The sequence below is a fragment of the Amia ocellicauda genome, unplaced genomic scaffold (genome assembly GCF_036373705.1).
Source record: "Amia ocellicauda isolate fAmiCal2 unplaced genomic scaffold, fAmiCal2.hap1 HAP1_SCAFFOLD_58, whole genome shotgun sequence".
Taxonomy (NCBI): Eukaryota; Metazoa; Chordata; class Actinopteri; order Amiiformes; family Amiidae; genus Amia; species Amia ocellicauda.
In genome coordinates, this window is record NW_027102988.1 from 229566 (window position 1) to 247500 (window position 17935).

At 42.3% G+C, this 17935-nt stretch overlaps 5 non-coding genes and 11 pseudogenes across 5 annotated transcripts; all 16 read right to left on the reverse strand.

Annotated features, from left to right (window-relative positions):
- Nucleotides 1-13: 13 nt before the first annotated feature.
- On the reverse strand, nt 14-132 carry LOC136738833 (5S ribosomal RNA). Its single transcript, XR_010812727.1, has one exon. It is a non-coding gene; the product is annotated as a 5S ribosomal RNA (ribosomal RNA).
- A 211-nt stretch (nt 133-343) lies between these two features.
- On the reverse strand, nt 344-462 carry LOC136738621 (5S ribosomal RNA). The gene has a single exon (XR_010812682.1). It is a non-coding gene; the product is annotated as a 5S ribosomal RNA (ribosomal RNA).
- A 210-nt stretch (nt 463-672) lies between these two features.
- LOC136738659 (uncharacterized) lies at nt 673-791 on the reverse strand (annotated as a pseudogene).
- Nucleotides 792-1011: 220 nt separating this feature from the next.
- On the reverse strand, nt 1012-1130 carry LOC136738678 (uncharacterized; annotated as a pseudogene).
- Nucleotides 1131-1340: 210 nt separating this feature from the next.
- On the reverse strand, nt 1341-1459 carry LOC136738636 (uncharacterized; annotated as a pseudogene).
- Nucleotides 1460-1678: 219 nt separating this feature from the next.
- LOC136738805 (5S ribosomal RNA) lies at nt 1679-1797 on the reverse strand. The gene has a single exon (XR_010812699.1). It is a non-coding gene; the product is annotated as a 5S ribosomal RNA (ribosomal RNA).
- Nucleotides 1798-2017: 220 nt separating this feature from the next.
- LOC136738694 (uncharacterized) lies at nt 2018-2136 on the reverse strand (annotated as a pseudogene).
- Nucleotides 2137-2352: 216 nt separating this feature from the next.
- Nucleotides 2353-2471, reverse strand: LOC136738624 (uncharacterized; annotated as a pseudogene).
- Nucleotides 2472-2695: 224 nt separating this feature from the next.
- LOC136738707 (uncharacterized) lies at nt 2696-2814 on the reverse strand (annotated as a pseudogene).
- A 217-nt stretch (nt 2815-3031) lies between these two features.
- On the reverse strand, nt 3032-3150 carry LOC136738742 (uncharacterized; annotated as a pseudogene).
- A 210-nt stretch (nt 3151-3360) lies between these two features.
- On the reverse strand, nt 3361-3479 carry LOC136738726 (5S ribosomal RNA). Its single transcript, XR_010812692.1, has one exon. It is a non-coding gene; the product is annotated as a 5S ribosomal RNA (ribosomal RNA).
- A 218-nt stretch (nt 3480-3697) lies between these two features.
- On the reverse strand, nt 3698-3816 carry LOC136738832 (5S ribosomal RNA). Its single transcript, XR_010812726.1, has one exon. It is a non-coding gene; the product is annotated as a 5S ribosomal RNA (ribosomal RNA).
- Nucleotides 3817-4026: 210 nt separating this feature from the next.
- On the reverse strand, nt 4027-4145 carry LOC136738654 (uncharacterized; annotated as a pseudogene).
- Nucleotides 4146-4356: 211 nt separating this feature from the next.
- On the reverse strand, nt 4357-4475 carry LOC136738642 (uncharacterized; annotated as a pseudogene).
- Nucleotides 4476-4700: 225 nt separating this feature from the next.
- Nucleotides 4701-4819, reverse strand: LOC136738620 (uncharacterized; annotated as a pseudogene).
- A 214-nt stretch (nt 4820-5033) lies between these two features.
- Nucleotides 5034-5152, reverse strand: LOC136738664 (uncharacterized; annotated as a pseudogene).
- Nucleotides 5153-17935: the final 12783 nt, after the last annotated feature.

The window sequence follows — 17935 nt, forward strand, 5'->3', positions numbered from 1 at the left end:
AGGAGACGTAAAAAGCTTGCAGCACCTGGTAATTCTAGGAGGTCTCCCATCCAAGTACTGACCAGGCCCTGCCCCGTTTAGCTTCCGAGATCTGACGAGATCGGGCGCGTTCAGGATGGTGTGGCCGCAAGCCGAGATGCCTGGCTGCATGATGTCTCTTAAAGGCTGGCGGGTATTGACGGAAATGCCAGCGAAAAAAAAAATAGAAAAATAGAGGGAAAAATACCAGAGCAGCAAAGGGTGTTGAAAGTAGCCGGGTACATGTACAATTCTTCAATTATATCTTCTCCAGACAGAAAGAGAGTATTAAGAGCTACGATGAAGTTACCCAGGAGACGTAAAAGGCTTGCAGCACCTGGTATTTCTAGGAGGTCTCCCATCCAACTACTGACCTGGCCCTGCCCCGTTTAGCTTCCGAGATCTGACGAGATCGGGCGCATTCAGGACGGTGTGGCCGCAAGCCGAGAGGCCTGGCTGCATGATGTCTCTTAAAGGCTGGCGGGTATTGACGGAACTGCCAGCAAAAAAAAAAAAGAAAAATAGAGGGAAATATACCAGTGCAGCAAAGGGTGTTGAAAGTAGCCGGGTACGTGTACAATTCTTCAATTATATCTCCTGGAGACAGAAAGAGAGTATTAAGAGCTACGATGAAGTTACCCAGGAGACGTAAAAAGCTTGCAGCACCTGGTATTTCTAGGAGGTCTCCCATCCAAGTACTGACCAGGCCCTGCCCCGATTAGCTTCTGAGATCTGACGAGATCGGGCGCATTGAGGACGGTGTGGCCACAAGCCGAAAGGCCTGGCTGCATGATGTCTCTTAAAGGTTGGCGGGTATTGACGTAACTTCCAGCAAAAATAAAAAAAAAAAAAAATAGAAAAATGGAGGGAAAAATACCAGTGCAGGAAAGGGTGTTGAAAGTAGCCGGGTACGTGTACAATACTTCAATTATATCTCCTCCAGACAGAGAGAGAGTATTAAGAGCTACGATAAAGTTACCCAGGAGACGTAAAAGCTTGCAGCACTAGGTATTTCCAGGAGGTCTCCCATCCAAGTACTGACGAGACCCTGCCCCGTTTAGCTTCCGAGATCTGACGAGATCGGGCGAGTTCAGGATGGTGTGGCCGCAAGCCGAGATGCCTGGCTGCATGATGTCTCTTAAAGGCTGGCGGGTATTGACGGAACTGCCAGCAAAAAAAAAAAAGAAAAATAGAGGGAAATATACCAGTGCAGCAAAGGGTGTTGAAAGTAGCCGGGTACGTGTACAATTCTTCAATTATATCTCCTGGAGACAGAAAGAGAGTATTAAGAGCTACGATGAAGTTACCCAGGAGACGTAAAAAGCTTGCAGCACCTGGTATTTCTAGGAGGTCTCCCATCCAAGTACTGACCAGGCCCTGCCCCGTTTAGCTTCCAAGATCTGACGAGATCGGGCGCATTGAGGATGGTGTGGCCACAAGCCGAAAGGCCTGGCTGCTTGATGTCTCTTAAAGGTTGGCGGGTATTGACGGAACTTCCAGCAAAAAAAAAAAAAAAAAAATAGAAAAATGGAGGGAAAAATATCAGTGCAGGAAAGGGTGTTGAAAGTAGCTGGGTACGTGTACAATTCTTCAATTATATCTCCTGGAGACAGAAAGAGAGTATTAAGAGCTACGATGAAGTTACCCAGGAGACGTAAAAAGCTTGCAGCACCTGGTATTTCTAGGAGGTCTCCCATCCAAGTACTGACCAGGCCCTGCCCTGTTTAGCTTCCGAGATCTGACGAAATCGGGCGCATTCAGGACGGTGTGGCCACAAGCCGAAAGGCCTGGCTGCATGATGTCTCTTAAAGGTTGGCGGGTATTGACGGAACTTCCAGCAAAAAAAAAAAAATAAATAAATAGAAAAATGGAGGGAAAAATATCAGTGCAGGACAGTGTGTTGAAAGTAGCCGGGTACATGTACAATTCTTCAATTATATCTCCTGGAGACAGAAAGAGAGTATTAAGAGCTACGATGAAGTTACCCAGGAGACGTAAAAGCTTGCAGCGCCAGGTATTTCCAGGAGGTCTCCCATCCAAGTACTGACCAGGCCCTGCCCCGTTTAGCTTCCGAGATCTGACGAGATCTTGCGTCTTCAGGACGGTGTGGCCTCAAGCCAAGAGGCCTGGCTGCATGATGTCTCTTAAAGGCTGGAGGGTATTGATGGAACTTCCAGCAAAAAACAAAAGAAAAAAGAAAAATGGAGGTAAAAAATATCAGTGCAGCAAAGCGTGTTGAAGGTAGCCGGGTACGTGTACAATCCTTCAATTATATCTCCTCCAGACAGATAGAGAGTATTAAGAGCTACGATAAAGTTACCCAGGAGACGTAAAAGCTTGCAGCACCAGGTATTTCCAGGAGGTCTCACATTCAAGTACTGACCAGGTCCTGCCCCGTTTAGCTTCCGAGATCTGACGAGATCGGGCGCGTTCAGGACGGTGTGGCCGCAAGCCGAGATGTCTGGCTGCTTGATGTCTCTTAAAGGTTGGCGGGTATTGACGGTAATTCCAGCAAAAAAAAAAAAAAAAAAAAAAAAAAAGAAAAATGGATGGAATAATATCAGTGCAGCAAAGGGTGTTGACAGTAGCTGGGTACGTGTACAATACTTCAATTATATCTCCTCCAGACAGAAAGAGAGTATTAAGAGCTACGATGAAGTTACCCAGGAGATGAAAAAGCTAGCAGCACCTGGTATTTCCAGGAGGTCACCCATCCAAGTACTGACCAGGACCTGCCCCGTTTTGCTTTCGAGATCTGACGAGATCGGGCGCGTTCAGGCCGGTGTGGCCTCAAGCCAAGAGGCCTGGCTGCATGATGTCTCTTAAAGGCTGGAGGGTATTGACGGAACTTCCAGCAAAAAAAAAAAAAAAAGAAAAAAAAATGGAGGGAAAAATATCAGTGCAGCAAAGGGTGTTGAAAGTAGCCGGGTATGTGTACAATTCTTCAATTATATCTCCTCCAGACAGAAAGAGAGTATTTAGAGCTACGATAAAGTTACCCAGGAGACGTAAAAGCTTGCAGCACCAGGTATTTCTAGGAGGTCTCACATTCATGTACCGACCAGGTCCTGCCCCGTTTAGCTTCCAAGATCTGACGAGATCGGGCGAGTTCAGGATGGTGTGGCCGCAAGCCAAGATGCCTGGCTGCATGATGTCTCTTAAAGGCTGGCGGGTATTGACGGAACTGCCAGCAAAAAAAAAAAAGAAAAATAGAGGGAAATATACCAGTGCAGCAAAGGGTGTTGAAAGTAGCCGGGTACGTGTACAATTCTTCAATTATATCTCCTGGAGACAGAAAGAGAGTATTAAGAGCTACGATGAAGTTACCCAGGAGACGTAAAAAGCTTGTAGCACCTGGTATTTCTAGGAGGTCTCCCATCCAAGTACTGACCAGGCCCTGCCCCGTTTAGCTTCCGAGATCTGACGAGATCGGGCGCATTCAGGACGGTGTGGCCACAAGCCGAGATGTCTGGCTGCATGATGTCTCTTAAAGGCTGGCGGGTATTGACGGAATTTCCAGCAAAAAAAAAAAAAAATATATAGAAAAATGGAGGAAAAAATATCAGTGCAGGAAAGGGTGTTGAAAGTAGCCGGGTACGTGTACAATACTTCAATTATACCTCCTCCAGACAGATAGAGAGTATTAAGAGCTACGATAAAGTTACCCAGGAGACGTAAAAGCTTGCAGCACCAGGTATTTCCAGGAGGTCACCCATCCAAGTACTGACCAGGCCCTGCCCCGTTTAAATTCCAAGATCTGATGAGATCGGGGGCGTTCAGGACGGTGTGGCTGCAAGCCAAGAGGCCTGGCTGCATGATGTCTCTTAATGGTTGGCGGGTTTTGACGGAACATCCAGCAAATAAAAAAAAGAGAAATGGAGGTAAAAATATCAGTGCAGCAAAGGGTGTTGAAAGTAGCCAGGTACGTGTACAATTCTTCAATTATATCTCCTCCAGACTGAAAGAGAGTATTAAGAGCTACGATGAAGTTACCCAGGAGACGTAAAAAGCTTGCAGCACCTGGTATTTCCAGGAGGACACCCATCCAAGTACTGACCAGACCTTGCCCCGTTTAGCCTCCGAGATCTGACGAGATCGGGCGCGTTCAGGACGGTGTGGCTGCAAGCCAAGATGCCTGACTGCATGATGTCTCTTAAAGGCTGGCGGGTATTGACGGAACAGCCAGCAAAAAAAAAAAAAGAGAAATGGAGGGAGAAATACCAGTGCAGCAAAGGGTGTTGATAGTTGCCAGGTACGTGTACAATTCTTCAATTATATCTCCTGCAGACAGAAAGAGAGTATTAAGAGCTACGATGAAGTTACCCAGGAGACGTAAAAAGCTTGCAGCACCTGTTATTTCTAGGAGGTCAGCCATCCAAGTACTGACCAGGCCCTGCCCCGTTTAGCTTCCGAGATCTTACGAGATCGGGCGCATTCAGGACGGTGTGGCCACAAGCCGAGTGGCCTGGCTGCATGATGTCTCTTAAAGGTTGGCGGGTATTGACGGAACTTCCTGCAAAAAAAAAAAAAAAAAAAAAAAAAAAAGAAAAATGGATGGAAAAATATCAGTGCAGCAAAGGGTGTTGACAGTAGCTGGGTACGTGTAAAATACTTCAATTATGTCTCCTCCAGACAGATAGAGAGTATTAAGAGCTACGATAAAGTTACCCAGGAGACGTAAAAGCTTGCAGCACCAGGTATTTCCAGGAGGTCTCACATTCAAGTACTGACCAGGTCCTGCCCCGTTTAGCTTCCGAGATCTGACGAGATCGGGCGCGTTCAGGATGGTGTGGCCGCAAGCCGAGAGGCCTGGCTGCATGATGTCTCTTAAAGGCTGGCGGATATTGACGGAACTTCCAGCAAAAAAAAAAGAAAAAAGAAAAATGGAGGGAAAAATATCAGTGCAGCAAAGGGTGTTGAAAGTAGCCGGGTACGTGTAAAATACTTCAATTATGTCTCCTCCAGACAGATAGAGAGTATTAAGAGCTACGATAAAGTTACCCAGGAGACGTAAAAGCTTGCAGCACCAGGTATTTCCAGGAGGTCTCACATTCAAGTACTGACCAGGTCCTGCCCCGTTTAGCTTCCGAGATCTGATGAGATTGGGCGCGTTCAGGACGGTGTGGCCGCAAGCCAAGAGGCCTGGCTGCATGATGTCTCTTAAAGGCTGACGGGTATTGACGGAACTTCCAGCAAAAAAAAAATGGATAAAGAAAAATGGAGGGAAAAATATCAGTGCAGCAATGGGTGTTGAAAGTATCCGGGTACGTGTACAATACTTCAATTATATCTCCTCCAGACAGAAAGAGAGTATTAAGAGCTACGATGAACTCACCTAAAGGATTATTAGGAACACCATACTAATACTGTGTTTGACCCCCTTTCGCCTTCAGAACTGCTTTAATTCTACGTGGCATTGATTCAACAAGGTGCTGAAAGCATTCTTTAGAAATGTTGGCCCATATTGATAGGATAGCATCTTGCAGTTGATGGAGATTTGTGTGATGCACATCCAGGGCACGAAGCTCCCGTTCCACCACATCCCAAAGATGCTCTATTGGGTTGAGATCTGGTGACTGTGGGGGCCAGTTTTGTACAGTGAACTCATTGTCATGTTCAAGAAACCAATTTGAAATGATTCGACCTTTGTGACATGGTGCATTATCCTGCTGGAAGTAGCCATCAGAGGATGGGTACATGGTGGTCAAAAAGGGATGGACATGGTCAGAAACAATGCTCAGGTAGGCCGTAGCATTTAAACGATGCCCAATTGGCACTAAGGGGCCTAAAGTGTGCCAAGAAGACATCCCCCACACCATTACACCACCACCACCAGCCTGCACAGTGGTAACAAGACATGATGGATCCATGTTCTCATTCTGTTTACGCCAAATTCTGACTCTACCATCTGAATGTCTCACCTCTTTTTCCTATTTGTAGTGGAGATGAGTGGTACCCGGTGGGGTCTTCTGCTGTTGTAGCCCATCCGCCTCAAGGTTGTACGTGTTGTGGCTTCACAAATGCTTTGCTGCATACCTCGTTTGTAACGAGTGGTTATTTCAGTCAAAGTTGCTCTTCTATCAGCTTGAATCAGTCGGCCCATTCTCCTCTGACCTCTAGCATCAACAAGGCATTTTCGCCCACAGGACTGCCGCATACTGGATGTTTTTCCCTTTTCACACCATTCTTTGTAAACCCTAGAAATGGTTGTGCGTGAAAATCCCAGTAACTGAGCAGATTGTGAAATACTCAGACCGGCCCGTCTGGCACCAACAACCATGCCACGCTCAAAATTGCTTAAATCACCTTTCATTCCCATTCAGACATTCAGTTTGGAGTTCAGGAGATTGTCTTGACCAGGACCACACCCCTAAATGCATTGAAGCAACTGCCATGTGATTGGTTGATTAGATAATTGCATTAATGAGAAATTGAACAGGTGTTCCTAATAATCCTTTAGGTGAGTGTATATGTATGTATGTGTATGTATGTCCAATTGCTTTGACAATACAAATGAAATGAATTGAGAGAGAGAGAGAGAGAGAGAGAGAGAGAGAGGAATATGAGCTCCTAAAAAACATTTGTTTTTATACATAAGCGGATTTAATTTGTCATTTACAAATGAATATATAGCACTATAAACATACACAGAAGACATGGAATAGAAATTCAGAAGAAAAAGTATTCAAAAAATAATAATTTTAAGAGAAACACAAAAAGAAGAAAGCAGAGAGACAGTTCAGGAAGAAAAGTCAGAAAAGAAAAGCTGAAGACAAGAATTGGAGGTAAGAGACAAATAATTAAACAAAAAAATATGTATTAATAAAATAAATAAGCATTCTCAGTAGTTGACTCAGCCAATGAAAATGCAGAGCTCCGATTTGAATAGAGTGACAGTAGGAGAGAGCCCAACTGCCACTGAGACTGATAGAAATCTATCGAACAGCAGTCTGACTGCAGAGCTGCCTTTTGAAATCCGATACCCTGAAGACATTCGCTCTGCACAGGCTAAGAAGGACTACAAACAAGCTGTGATGAGAGCATCTCCTGAGACCCTCATCCTAGACTACACCGGTAAAGGAGAAAACAGGGTCAAGAACAATCTACTGTTCTACACCGCCTTTCACAAAACCCTGTGCCAGACATACCCCAATAACAACAAGAGGGGCATTAGCAGAGGCAGGCAGATCTCAGTGCTGGTAGAGAAAGACACAGACAGTGTGATGCTCACTTTTAATGTATACCACAACGGGACCATCATGGTGCAGGACAGCGAGAGCAGCCTGGACCAATTAGCTCTCGGCTTCCACACCTCAAAGCAGCAGACTGAGGTAGAGAAACAAGAGCCAGAGCCGGCCACCCTGCAGTCTGCCCCCAGCCACACGGAGCCAGACAGTGCCCCATCTCCCACAGACTGCCCCCCTGTCTCCCCAAAACTCTCCAGCAACATTAAAACACTAAAGGAATGCCTATCAGTGCTGGAGCTGAAGTTTGCGGAGTTCAGGGACTGAAGATGCACCACAAGGCTGAGATCCATAAGCTGAGAGCAGCAGTGAGAGACCAGGAGGAGCAGAGCCAAACCCTGAGGACGGAGCTGCACAGAGCGAGGGAGGAGCTGACCAGGACACCCCAGCACAGCCAGCTGAGGAGCCTGCAGAGCCAGCTGGAGAAGCTAAGAGAGGAGCACAGAGACTGCACTGCACTGACCCCACAACACCTACAACCCCTGACGCACCCACTGACGCACCCACTGATCCACCCACACTCCCCACCACTCCTGACACCCCCACTATCACCAGACCTGCCACTAATACACAAACCCCTGAAACGCCACTCCCCTAAAACACACCCGCTGCCCCCACCACTCCCGACGCAAAACCCGGAGTGGCAGGTCAACACAGAGGTGGTCATTCTGAGCGACTCCAATGGGAAGTTCCTGGATGAGAGGCGCCTCTTCCCTGGGCGAAAAGTGAAAAAGCTTTGGTGCCCGACAGCACAGAGAGCCCTGGAGCTGCTCTCCAAGAGGAGGCTGTGCCAGGTCAAACACATCCTCATCCACACCGGCACTAACGACCTGAGTGCCCGCAGGGGCGATGTGGCCTCAGCCCTGAGACAGGTGGCAAAGAAAGCCACAGAGGAATTCCAAACTGCCAAAATCACCATCTCCACACTGCTGCCCCGCACAGACGTGCCCCTGCACATCATCCAGGCCATCAACGCAGAAGTATCCCGAAGATGTGCCCTCCTCCCCAACGTCCACCTGGCACACCACTGAGACATCCAGCCACATCACCTGTATGACCACGTCCACCTCAACAAGACGGGTGTGAGGAAGGTCCGTTTTTAGTGTTTCTCTGAACACATCCAAGCTTACCTAGGCGCTACATATTATTTTCAATTACCCGTAATTCTGATCTGTATTTTGGCTTGTTAATAGAAGTTATTGAAGTTGGACTCCTAATTCAAAATAACCAATATGTATCTCAACGTAATTTACTGACAGACATCACTCTTTATCACTTTCACTTTTGAAGGAACTGCTTTGTATTCTGTGTATTGTTTTATTGTAGTGCTGCTTCCTTTCTTGGCCAGGTTTTACTTGCAAAAGTGATTTTATTCTCAATGTAAGCTCAAAGTCAAATAGTTTAAATAAGAAAACAATGTATTGAAATGAGAACATCATGAACCTGTGTAATTGTGCTGAAGGACAAGCACTGAAAGCAGAGAGAATTTTGTGTTTGGCATTGAATAGCCTTAAAGAAAACTATGCCGTTTTTGGAAACTTTCATATTTAAGTTGAATGTAGGCAAAAACATTCCAGTCACTCCGAAGAGAGAATACAGTTTACTGTTCGAATAAGTAGCCCCTGAATTGAAGATAAAAATCAAAAGTGCTGTTCGTAATTAGTTTACACTTTTACATCAGATGTCTTGTTTTTGCGTTCCAAATTGAGGAGTTGTGGCATATAATGTAAATGAAGTTACTTCACTAGTAGTGCGATTTCTACGTTGTGTATGTGTGTTTGTATATATGAACTCATACATTTTTTAAAGATTGTATTTGGAAAACAAATTCAGGTATAGCACGTGTCCCCCTTTTGAATGGGTTCTATATATAACATTTTAAAACGAATGGTTCTGTGTAGAACGCTATGTTTGGGGGTTCTTCATGTAACCCCTTTGAAGGGGTTCTACATAGAACCATAAAGGGATCCACCAGAGCGATTACTCGAGGAACCCTTTATGGTTCTGTGCAGAACAATTTCTTCTAAGAGTGTGGAGTGTCGCCACACAATTTCTCTCAGAGGGCTTTTGACCAATGGCAATCCAATCCTGAATGACGTCACCACTATCCTGTTGTACTTTATGGGAGAGATGTATTAAGTAGTTTATAATGAGAAGAATAACAATAATCACCTGTTTTTCATAGGTTTTGTATCCATGGTCTCCTTCATATTAGGAAAGGAAGTTGATCCATAGCCTACTCAGAGACAACTGAGAGTTGGTCTCTGAGCAGCAGCACAAAGGGGTCGAGTCTCTCAATGTCCGTGTGTTGGAGATATTCCACCATATTGGTCCCAGCCTTTAAAACAATGTTAAAGAAGATGTTAAAGATATTGTAGAAATATATTGCAGAAGAGCAGAACTACAATCACACTTTTTCAATGCTATTGCTGTTTTCTACCTCCCTGGTGAGGTACCAATGCGGGAAGTTTGAGAGAGTATTTCTAAAATGTGTATGATCCAATACACACAGTTATTTAAAAAGCTGACGTCTTGTACATGCTCACCAGAACCAAGCCTAATTAAATAACACATTTAATATTAAATAAGTACATGTGCAGTAGCCACTTGGACAATTACAGATCCCCAGGTCAAAACACAACAGAAAGACATGGAAGATCGTATTTTCAAATCACATCTGTGGCCCCCCTAACTGTAATTTGGTATTAGTGGGTCAAAGGATTTATTTGGTTCAAGTGATAATAAGATCATATTTTGAAAACAAGCACTACAGGATGTCATATTTAAAATGACTGTGAGTACCTTTCTTTAGTGACGGTTCTGAGGGGGGCAGGGATTAGTTGAGTGTGCTAATTGGAGCTGTGAAGTGTGCAGAGAAAATACAAATGTTTTCTTTTAATATGAAAACAAAGAACTTTTTTTTAACACCGACCTGGGATTGTGTTTCTTTCCAAGTTTCCTTATTGTTTCTGAGAAGAGACTGTTCACTTGCAAAGTGAACTGGACCCGTGTGACTCGCAGGTAAGGAGAGCCCGTGTTGAACTAAGATGGCTACAGTGAGTTTTCCTGGACAAAGCTCGGGCAAAGGATAGCGCAGAGTGCACCTGCACCTGAGATTGTGTTGAGAAGCTTTGTGATAAGAGCAGGTAAAGAGGGAAAAGAAACACAAGTATTTTCTTTGTTTGAAGAACACATTTTGTTTTAACTGAAACGGGACTACAACTTTTGAAAGGGAAATAGTTGCTAGTGCACTGTATTTTTATTGAGTTTATTAGAAGAAAAAAGCTTATATTTTGGACAGAACGAACTCGTTTGGCATGCAACTAGCAGCAAACGATGTGAAGCAAACAAAACAGTTAGCAAGTTAGCAAGTTACAGTCTGTCCTAGGTCCGGGGGTGCTTATGGTTGTTTATGGGTTCCCTTACCTTAGCCAGTGTCATGTACGGGTGTCCGTACCTTACTGGAGTGTTTGTTTTTATTATAATATATATACATAATATAATATATAATAATGTAATATTTCAGATAAATCGTCACAGTGAGTGACACCAGCATTATTGGTTTTTTGAGAAATAAAAAAACAGAATGTAGAGAAGAAAATGTTGGAAGGAAGTTGGGAGAAAGACTGGTCTCCGAAGGAGCACCGGGACTGGTGGAAGCAACAACAACCAGATAAGACAGAGAAAGGAATTGTGATATTGTGTCAGGTTGGTGAGAATCAAGAAAAGAAAATAACAGAAATGGAAGATCATCATAAACAGTAATGTGAATTGAGAGCAGAAGTTGTGAAAAATACGATAGAATTAATAGAACTACAAGGCAAATTAGAAGGGCAAGAAAAGTGGTCAGAAAAGGTGAAGGTGTAGGTGCGCGATGTGCTGCCGTGTTAGGAGCGCGTCGCGACACAGATCACTCCGAGGACGACAGGCCCGATTGGGATGATTTAGATCGCAAAGCATGGGAATATGAAAAAGGAGGTTTTGCTAGCGCTCCTCCCCCATATAATCCGGAATATAAATCAATCACTGATTTTGGTTATAATAATACATTGTATCCAGATCTGACCGCTCTGAAAACGGTCCCAGCTGCACCCATGCAAGTCAAAACTAGACAGAGTAAAGAGGAAGGTCAATCAATAGTCTATACGACTAAAACCCATGTCCCCTTCTCCCCAGGAGAAAAAGAAATGATATGGGCGTCCCTCCCAAAATTAAAACCAAACCAGGGTAACACAACTTTTTGGGATATTCTAGATGAAAAGATGGTTATTCACCTCCTTCACCCGCACGATGTACACATCATCGTGAAGGCTAAATGTCCGCCCAACATTTGGATACAGTTACTACGAGAATATCAGACCGGGGAGTGGGCTAATGTAGCCTCTACAGATGAGGAGGAAATAACAGAACTTTTTCACAATGGATCAAGAAAACTGAGATAGTGAAATAATGAAATAATCGAGTGGGATTATTTGACATTTTATTCTAAATAATCATAAGCTTAAATAATAAGTTATAAGGGCTGTTTGAGACACTGCAGGGTCAATAAAACATGCCACAGATCGGATATCTGAATTATCTTTAGATATCAATGTGTATGTGCTTTGTGTGTTTATGAATATGTATAGTTTGAAGGTGATATAAGGTAAATGTCTATGTTTTGGCAATCATTTTAGAATTATATTTAAAAATGTAACAACAGATTTATCATATTCATGAGGATCTTTGGCTCTATACAGAGTGCCTCAAGCATCAGAAATCAGAAAGAAAGACTATTATAAGAAAAGTAATCCAAAATATACATTGAATAAACAGATGGATAATAATAGTAATACATAAATAGTCATGGTGTCTCCACAAGAAGAACCAGAATTTGTTTGTTAAACATCATGTTATGGACAAGCTCTGTCAAAAGTCAAATTCAAGGAAACAAAAGGCTAGAAGAGAGCCTGGTGCAGCCCTGACAGCCTGTGAAAGCAGGAGAATGTAAACAGTCTGGTGACATGTTACAGTCTTTCAGAAAATGTTTGGTTATTGGTGCCTAGCATATAATACCTGAAATGAAAGTCAAAGTAGACCATGGTTTTAAGATGAGTGATGTAGGAAAAGGGTAAGATACCGCAGAAGTATAAGATTACAACTATAGAATAAGTAAGCTCAAGTAATATAAAATGCTTTACAGGAGAAAAGTAAGAATGGAAAGGAAGAGTAAAAGAGAAGGTGTCCTAGGATTATGGGAATCATTATTGAGATCAATGGCCTATTGGCTAATATTTTGTTAGGTACATATATGACTTCAATAAACGAATAATGGAGTGACATCTGTATAAATATAAATAAAACATATTGATAAAAAAACCTGAATACATTTCTTGTAAGAAATTAAGAATAGGAGAAAGAATAGCTGTTAGAATGCAGAGCAATGTTAACCAAAGTTGAAGAGGGTTTGAGTAAGTTGACGAGGGTCTGAGTAAGTTGATAAGGCTTGGGAAGCAGGAAAAGGCGAGTTTGATGTGTGTGAGACAAATGTGCTGCCACTTTTAGCACAGAGAGCTTCTGATGGTGATTGAATGAAACGTGGGAAAATAAATAAACTTGATGTAGGATAAATGAATAAATAATTGAATGAGATATGAGCCGCAGAGACCTCCCACATTGGAAAGTGGACTACAGCAGATAATCCTCTCCTCTCCCAGGGCAGGGTGATTAAGTGGGGACGCGTGTGAAGAGTGCAGGTGGACCCAGGTGAGTTGTGAAAGAAAGAAGAAACAAAAATAATAAGGCACGCGTGCAAACAATCAAAATAATACTAAGTGAATAACAAATTAAACAATAAAGTGAAAGATAATCAACACACAAAATAATGGCAATATAGAACCAAACAAAATACACAAGCCATATTGCATAAAGTGAAGTGAAATATAAATATAATAAGTAATGGTGATTAAGGAGCTAATTAACACCGTCCGTGACATTTACATTGGTTGGGTGTGTGTTTTATTGAAATACAAAATAATTCTATTTTTCCGAAGTGCTGAACTTTAATACAGTCTAGAAAGATTAATATTTTTTGTCTTGGGCTATATTATTATTACCATAGTTTTTCTATTGTATAAGTATCTTGGAGTAGAGGCATAGGTGGGCATGTGGGCAGAGGAGTAGGAAGGCCGGTCAAGCAAATAAGCTTGCTAAGGTACGCAGCAGCAGCAAGCAGCCCCCACATCCAGCCAGCCAGCCAGTCTGGCTGGCAGTGACTGAGTGGTTGACAGACGGCAAGCAACGGAATGTACGTGCTCTGTGATGTCATAGCAGTCAGCTGAGAGAGGCTCGTGATGTCATCGCTGAGCTGGCTGGCTGGCTGGCTGGCTGGCGGGCTGGCTGGCTCTGTGTGTGTGTGTGTTTGTGTGTGTGTGTCTGTTTTTCTGTTTGTCAGTCTGTCTGTCTGTCTCTCTCTCTCTCTCTCTCTCCCTCTCAATTCATTTGTATTGTCAAAAGCAATTGGACATACATTCATACATACATATATATATATATATATATATATATATATATATATATATATATATATATATATATATATATACATACATACATACATGCTAGAAAGTCATTACTATGTTATCTTAAAGGCTAACTAAGCAGAACATATATCATTATCGAACAGAGTTCATAGGTCTATACATGGTATTAGGGAACAGGCACGTAGGTCATTCTGTTTGACATTGTCTCCAAGGTTCTCATTGTAAATAACAAAGAGAAATCAAACTACCTTATGGCCTCCTGACCTTCTAGCTTGACCTTATCTTTCTTAAGTATACAAGAGAGAAAAACAGTTGTGAGAAAAGAATTTCTAACTTTCCTTCCACACATACATACATACATACATACATACATACATACATACAAACCAGAGGCATGCAAAAAAATATAAAGAGGAAGAAAATGTTGTATAGCACATACAAAAGGGATGGTGATGAAACAAAATACATAGAATATGTTGAGCTGCAAAGAGATCTTAAGAAAGGGATCAGGAAAGCAAAGAGGGAAATAGAAAGAAACATAGCTCTTGGAGCTACAACCAATGCAATGAGCTTTTTTCAAAATTACAACAGCAAGCGGTCAATTAAGGAGGAGGTGAAACAGATAAAGGGCAAAAATGGAGGTATCTTGGAAAACGAACAAGATGTGGCAAATATTCTAAATGAGTATTTCACAGAGGTTTTTACAAAAGAAAAAACAGATGACATGCCACAGGTTGACAATCAATCCAGTCAAACCCTAAGAGAGATCAGGATAAATGAGGAGGAGGTACTAAAGGGACTAGCAGAATTAAAATCAAACAAATCACCTGGGCCAGATGGGATATTTCCAACAGTACTTAAAGAAATGAGGGAAATTATGTATAGGCCGTTAACTCGATTATTTCAAATGACACTTAGAACAGGGGATGTTCCCACTGACTGGAAGACAGCAAATTTCATACCAATCCACAAGAAAGGGGACAAAACTGAGCCAGGAAATTACAGACCAATCAGTCTCACCTGCATCACCTGTAAAATGTTGGAAAAAATGATTAGACAGAAAATAGAGGAGCATCTCAATGAAAACCATATTCTTGGAGATAGTCAACATGGGTTTAGACGAGGCAGATCATGTCTTACTAACTTAATACATTTTTTTGAACATGCAACTGCAGCTGTAGATCACGTGAAAGCATATGATATGATATACTTAGATTTCCAAAAAGCTTTTGATAAGGTTCCACACCAAAGACTGATCCTCAAATTGGAAGCTGTAGGCATTCAGGGTCATGTAAGTAGATGGATTATGAACTGGTTGATGTATAGGAAACAGATTAGAGGAGTCACTTCTAACTGGAGTGAGGTTGTTAGTGGAGTTCCACAGGGATCAGTACTAGGGCCTTTGCTTTTTCTAATCTATATTAATGATCTGGACTCTGGGATACTTAGCAACCTTGTCAAATTTGCAGATGATACTAAAATAGGTGGCTTAGCAGATACAATCTTGGCAGCACATGCTATTCAGAGGAACTTAGATAAATTCAGTTGTGGGCTGACACCTGGCAAATGAAATTCAATGTGGACAAGTGCAAGGTAATACATGCAGTAAAACAAAAATGTCCACTATAATTACACTATGGGAGGTACAGATCTAGATGAAGTAATGCATGAGAAAGACCTAGGAATCTATGTGGATTCACTTTCTCCATCCAAACAATGTGGGGAAGCAATACAAAAGGCATACAGAATGCTAGGGTATATCGTCAAAAGTGTAGAATTTAAGTAATGTTAAGACTGTACAATGCGCTAGACCTCATCTGGAATACTGTGTACAGTTCTGGGCACCACACTTCAAGAAGGATATTGCTGCTTTAGAGACAGTTCAGAGGAGAGCAACCAGACTTATTCCAGGTCTGAAGGGAAAGTCCTACTCGGAGAGACTGAGGGAACTGAACCTTTTCACCCTGGAACAGAGGAGATTACGTGGGGACTTGATCCAAGTCTTCAAAATCATGAAAGGTTCCTCAAACCAGAGGAGCTTTTCCAGATCAGCAGGGACACACGCACCAGGGGACAACAAATGGAAATTGGGCTTCAAGGCATTCAAGATGGAAAGTGGTAGAAGCTGAAAGTTTGGGAACATTTAAAAATAGACTGGATAGGATCCATGGATCACTTAGATATTAATGGACACCAAACGAGCATGATGGGTCGAATGGCCTCCTCTCGTTTGTAAACTTTCTTATGTTCTTATGTTCTTATGAATGTTCCCTAAGCATGTTTCAAATGTTCCCTAATTTATGTTACAAATGTGCCTTAGCACCTCTCTCTCTCTCTCTCTCTCTCTCTCTCTGTCTCAATTCAGTGCATTTGTATTGTCAAAGCAATTGGACATGCATACATACATACATACATATATATGGAAAATAAACAATATGTGTACATCTCTGCATTAATGGTGCCCTAACAGATGTGCAAGTTACATGACAGACAGACAGACAGACACTCACACACACTTTCACACACACACACACACACACACTTTCACAGACAGACAGACAGACAGACACACACACACACACACACACACACTTGTATACCTGACACGTATAGAAGACTGGATAGGGAGATATAAATAGCAATGGGGAGACTCTTGTACTTGGTGTGGCTCTATCCATATAGTGGGGCCAGCAGCCACTTAGCAGGTGTAGCAATAGAAGCTCAGCCTGGGGAGACTGGATTTAGCATTTCCTCTCCATTTTGATAAGTATCCATAATCATTTCTGCAAAATACTTCTATGATACCTATGTATGTTTTTTACTTGTACTATATTATACTATCAAGTATCAGTGTACACATACAATGTGACCTGTTACATTAATACAGAGGCCACGGAAGGCCAGATCAGTAATAGCCACTGTCCCCTGATATTACACTTTTTTACAATCACTTTGGCACTCATTTCAGAACCTTGATGTCATTTTTCAAAACTCTAGACACAAAACTCACACCCGATGATCAAAATGCACATTTTTCAATTGCTTGGATACAATACACATCAACCTTAGATCATTTGTTCAATGAACTAAAATGATACAACTTAACGTCAAAGTATTACCATTTCAAAATGCAATTCACACATTACATCTGAGATCACTGTCTATTCATTTCATTACAAAGATCTAACTATCAATTGATACAGCTGCTCAAAATGATAAGTGACTGTTGCATTACTCTTAATTCATAGTTTTATGGAAACTGACGAACAGTATTCCATGTTTCGATCATGAAAGTTTCAGGATAATGAGATCCATTGACACCAATAACCGAGGAGCATGAACCAGTTGGACTACATTATCTATGGATGTAATATTTCATCATCATTCATCATCATGTAGCACTTTTCCACACCATGTTTTCAGTGTGGAAGGAAAGTTAGAAATTCTTTCTCTAATACCTGTTTTTCTCTCTTGTATACTTAAGAAAGATAAGGTCAAGCTAGAAGGTCAGGCCAGAAGGTAGTTTGATTTCTGCTTGTTATTTACGATGAGAATCTTGGAGACAATGTCAAACAGTATGATTGAAGTGCCTGCTCCCTAATCCATGTGTTGATCTATGAACTCTGTCCTATAATGATATAAATTCTGCTTAGCTAACTTTTAAGATAACATAGTAATGACTTTCTGATTATAACCAGCTCTTTGATTTTTGTGTATAAAAGCTCTGACTGTTAAAATGAAGGCAGAGCGACTTTGGGATCTTCTTGAGTCACTGTTCCTCTCCACGCTGCGTGTATTAAAGGCATTGCAACTAACGCTCCAACCTGGTTGAAGATGATTGTTCTTCCACATCAGATTTGACATTACTGTATGTATGCAGGCCCTTGTAATTGCTTTTCCAATACTGCCAACTGGTTATTGATGATTGATTTCACATTGTGGTACGAGTATCGAGTGAAATGAGTGCTATCCACCCGAGCAACACAGTGATAACATGGAGCCGGCAGGTCATCCAGGTCACAATAGAGGTCAAGCAGTGGGAGGAGGAAGACGTGGTGGTCAAAGGAATGGAAGGGGACATGCACCCCTTCTGAGAGGTGGTCGTGGGCCTCGTCATAGAGGAGGGCTTAGGCCTCACCAGAGAGGCAGCCA